The sequence below is a fragment of the Syngnathus scovelli genome, unplaced genomic scaffold (genome assembly GCF_024217435.2).
Source record: "Syngnathus scovelli strain Florida unplaced genomic scaffold, RoL_Ssco_1.2 HiC_scaffold_61, whole genome shotgun sequence".
NCBI classification, from domain to species: Eukaryota; Metazoa; Chordata; class Actinopteri; order Syngnathiformes; family Syngnathidae; genus Syngnathus; species Syngnathus scovelli.
In genome coordinates this window covers 102,501-107,500 of record NW_026061643.1, presented here as the reverse complement: position 1 = coordinate 107,500, position 5,000 = coordinate 102,501, and positions in this window count along the sequence as shown.

Here is a 5,000-nt window from a genome sequence, read left to right as displayed (position 1 = left end):
CGCCCCTGAAACGCGAGCGAGCCAATGAAGCCTTCAAAACTGCTTCGGCACATGGAGACCAAGCATCCTGCATTAAAAGACAAACCTTAACCACTTCGGGTTTCATTGTCTCCGATTACGCCTGGATGGGACCGGCTCGTTTCTGAGAAACAAGCTCGGTGCTCCCAATAATTCAACGTAATGGTGACTTTTATTTTTATGTGGTTTATATTTGTTTTTATGCCAGTCGTATCATTTTATTTAATCGTATTTACCGTATTTGCCGGTGTACAGGTCGACTCGGTGTATAAGTCGACCCCCTAAAATTCGACGGAAATTTACGATTTTATGATATATCCTTTGTATAAGTCGAGCTCAATTGTTGCATTATATTAAACTTCAAAATTCAATATGCGAAATTTATTGACGAAATGTGTTCAAATTCTGGGAGGCCGTGCGCATGCTGCTGTTTATAAGCACCGCGGAGGAGATCGCGGCCGGCGAGCTCGCGCACGCCGCCCGGCACCAACGGGAGGCCGGAAATAGCTCCAAGCCGAGCGGATCGGCACTTTATAAGCACCGCGGAGGAGATCGCGGCGCCTCATTGGACTTCCAGCGGCCGGCGAGCTCGCGCACCCGCCCGGCACATCCGGGAGGCCGTGCGCACGAGCCAAGTGGCCGAAAATAGCCCCCGCCGAGCGGATCGGCTGTTTATAAGCACCGCGGAGGTGGTCGCGGCGCCTCATTCGACTTCCAGCGGCCGGCGAGCTCGCGCACCCGCCCGGCACATCCGGGAGGCCGTGCGCACGAGCCAAGTGGCCGAAAATAGCCCCCGCCGAGCGGATCGGCTGTTTATAAGCACCGCGGAGGTGGTCGCGGCGCCTCATTCGACTTCCAGCGGCCGGCGAGCTCGCGCACCCGCCCGGCACATCCGGGAGGCCGTGCGCACGAGCCAAGTGGCCGAAAATAGCCCCCGCCGAGCGGATCGGCTGTTTATAAGCACCGCGGAGGTGGTCGCGGCGCCTCATTCGACTTCCAGCGGCCGGCGAGCTCGCGCACCCGCCCGGCACATCCGGGAGGCCGTGCGCACGAGCCAAGTGGCCGAAAGTAGCCCCGCCGAGCGGATCGGCTGTTTATAAGCACCGCGGAGGTGGTCGCTGCGCCTCATTCGACTTCCAGCGGCCGGCGAGCCCGCGCACCCGCCCGGCACATCCGGGAGGCCGTGCGCACGAGCCAAGTGGACGAAAATAGCCCCCGCCGAGCGGATCGGCTGTTTGTAAGCACCGCGGAGGTGGTCGCGGCGCCTCATTCGACTTCCAGCGGCCGGCGAGCTCGCGCACCCGCCCGGCACATCCGGGAGGCCGTGCGCACAAGCCAAGTGGCCGAAAATAGCCCTCGCCGAGCGGATCGGCTGTTTATAAGCACCGCGGAGGTGGTCGCGGCGCCTCATTCGACTTCCAGCGGCCGGCGAGCTCGCGCACCCGCCCGGCACATCCGGGAGGCCGTGCGCACGAGCCAAGTGGCCGAAAATAGCCCCCGCCGAGCGGATCGGCTGTTTATAAGCACCGCGGAGGTGGTCGCGGCGCCTCATTCGACTTCCAGCGGCCGGCGAGCTCGCGCACCCGCCCGGCACATCCGAGAGGCCGTGCGCACGAGCCAAGTGGCCGAAAATAGCCCCGCCGAGCGGATCGGCTGTTTATAAGCACCGCGGAGGTGGTCGCGGCGCCTCATTCGACTTCCAGCGGCCGGCGAGCCCGCGCACCCGCCCGGCACATCCGGGAGGCCGTGCGCACGAGCCAAGTGGCCGAAAATAGCCCCCGCCGAGCGGATCGGCTGTTTATAAGCACCGCGGAGGTGGCCCCGGCGCCTCATTCGACTTCCAGCGGCCGGCAAGCTCGCGCACCCGCCCGGCACATCCGGGAGGCCGTGCGCACGAGCCAAGTGGCCGAAAATAGCCCCCGCCGAGCGGATCGGCTGTTTATAAGCACCGCGGAGGTGGTCGCGGCGCCTCATTCGACTTCCAGCGGCCGGCGAGCTCGCGCACCCGCCCGGCACATCCGGGAGGCCGTGCGCACGAGCCAAGTGGCCGAAAATAGCCGGCGCCGAGCGGATCGGCTGTTTATAAGCACCGCGGAGGTGGTCGCGGCGCCTCATTCGACTTCAAGCGGCCGGCGAGCTCGCGCACCCGCCCGGCACATCCGGGAGGCCGTGCGCACGAGCCAAGTGGCCGAAAATAGCCCCCGCCGAGCGGATCGGCTGTTTATAAGCACCGCGGAGGTGGTCGCGGCGCCTCATTCGACTTCCAGCGGCAGGCGAGCCCGCGCACCCGCCCGGCACATCCGGGAGGCCGTGCGCACGAGCCAAGTGGCCGAAAATAGCCCCCGCCGAGCGGATCGGCTGTTTATAAGCACCGCGGAGGTGGCCGCGGCGCCTCATTCGACTTCCAGCGGCCGGCGAGCTCGCGCACCCGCCCGGCACATCCGGGAGGCCGTGCGCACGAGCCAAGCGGCCGAAAATAGCCCCCGCCGAGCGGATCGGCTGTTTATAAGCACCGCGGAGGTGGTCGCGGCGCCTCATTCGACTTCCAGCGGCCGGCGAGCTCGCGCACCCGCCCGGCACATCCGGGAGGCCGTGCGCACGAGCCAAGTGGACGAAAATAGCCCCCGCCGAGCGGATCGGCTGTTTGTAAGCACCGCGGAGGTGGTCGCGGCGCCTCATTCGACTTCCAGCGGCCGGCGAGCTCGCGCACCCGCCCGGCACATCCGGGAGGCCGTGCGCACGAGCCAAGTGGCCGAAAATAGCCCCCGCCGATCGGATCGGCTGTTTATAAGCACCGCGGAGGTGGTCGCGGCGCCTCATTCGACTTCCAGCGGCCGGCGAGCTCGCGCACCCGCCCGGCATATCCGGGAGGCCGTGCGCACGAGCCAAGTGGACGAAAATAGCACCCGCCGAGCGGATCGGCTGTTTATAAGCACCGCGGAGGTGGTCGCGGCGCCTCATTCGACTTCCAGCGGCCGGCGAGCCCGCGCACCCGCCCGGCACATCCGGGAGGCCGTGCGCACGAGCCAAGTGGCCGAAAATAGCCCCCGCCGAGCGGATCGGCTGTTTATAAGCACCGCGGAGGTGGCCCCGGCGCCTCATTCGACTTCCAGCGGCCGGCGAGCTCGCGCACCCGCCCGGCACATCCGGGAGGCCGTGCGCACGAGCCAAGTGGCCGAAAATAGCCCCCGCCGAGCGGATCGGCTGTTTATAAGCACCGCGGAGGTGGTCGCGGCGCCTCATTCGACTTCCAGCGGCCGGCGAGCTCGCGCACCCGCCCGGCACATCCGGGAGGCCGTGCGCACGAGCCAAGTGGACGAAAATAGCCCCCGCCGAGCGGATCGGCTGTTTATAAGCACCGCGGAGGTGGTCGCGGCGCCTCATTCGACTTCAAGCGGCCGGCGAGCCCGCGCACCCGCCTGGCACATCCGGGAGGCCGTGCGCACGAGCCAAGTGGCCGAAAATAGCCCCCGCCGAGCGGATCGGCTGTTTATAAGCACCGCGGGGGTGGTTTCGGCGCCTCATTCGACTTCCAGCGGCCGGCGAGCTCGCGCACCCGCCCGGCACATCCGGGAGGCCGTGCGCACGAGCCAAGTGGCCGAAAATAGCCCCCGCCGAGCGGATCGGCTGTTTATAAGCACCGCGGAGGTGGTCGCGGCGCCTCATTCGACTTCCAGCGGCAGGCGAGCCCGCGCACCCGCCCGGCACATCCGGGAGGCCGTGCGCACGAGCCAAGTGGCCGAAAATAGCCCCCGCCGAGCGGATCGGCTGTTTATAAGCACCGCGGAGGTGGCCGCGGCGCCTCACTCGACTTCCAGCGGCCGGCGAGCTCGCGCACCCGCCCGGCACATCCGGGAGGCCGTGCGCACGAGCCAAGTGGCCGAAAATAGCCCCCGCCGAGCGGATCGGCTGTTTATAAGCACCGCGGAGGTGGTCGCGGCGCCTCATTCGACTTCCAGCGGCCGGCGAGCTCGCGCACCCGCCCGGCACATCCGGGAGGCCGTGCGCACGAGCCAAGTGGACGAAAATAGCCCCCGCCGAGCGGATCGGCTGTTTGTAAGCACCGCGGAGGTGGTCGCGGCGCCTCATTCGACTTCCAGCGGCCGGCGAGCTCGCGCACCCGCCCGGCACATCCGGGAGGCCGTGCGCACGAGCCAAGTGGCCGAAAATAGCCCCCGCCGATCGGATCGGCTGTTTATAAGCACCGCGGAGGTGGTCGCGGCGCCTCATTCGACTTCCAGCGGCCGGCGAGCTCGCGCACCCGCCCGGCATATCCGGGAGGCCGTGCGCACGAGCCAAGTGGACGAAAATAGCCCCCGCCGAGCGGATCGGCTGTTTGTAAGCACCGCGGAGGTGGTCGCGGCGCCTCATTCGACTTCCAGCGGCCGGCGAGCTCGCGCACCCGCCCGGCACATCCGGGAGGCCGTGCGCACGAGCCAAGTGGCCGAAAATAGCCCCCGCCGAGCGGATCGGCTGTTTATAAGCACCGCGGAGGTGGTCGCGGCGCCTCATTCGACTTCCAGCGGCCGGCGAGCTCGCGCACCCGCCCGGCACATCCGGGAGGCCGTGCGCACGAGCCAAGTGGCCGAAAATAGCCCCCGCCGAGCGGATCGGCAGTTTATAAGCACCGCGGAGGTGGTCGCGGCGCCTCATTCGACTTCCAGCGGCCGGCGAGCTCGCGCACCCGCCCGGCACATCCGGGAGGCCGTGCGCACGAGCCAAGTGGCCGAAAATAGCCCCCGCCGAGCGGATCGGCTGTTTATAAGCACCGCGGAGGTGGTCGCGGCGCCTCATTCGACTTCAAGCGGCCGGCGAGCTCGCGCACCCGCCCGGCACATCCGGGAGGCCGTGCGCACGAGCCAAGTGGCCGAAAATAGCCCCCGCCGAGCGGATCGGCTGTTTATAAGCACCGCGGAGGTGGTCGCGGCGCCTCATTCGACTTCCAGCGGCCGGCGAGCTCGCGCACCCGCCCGGCACATCCG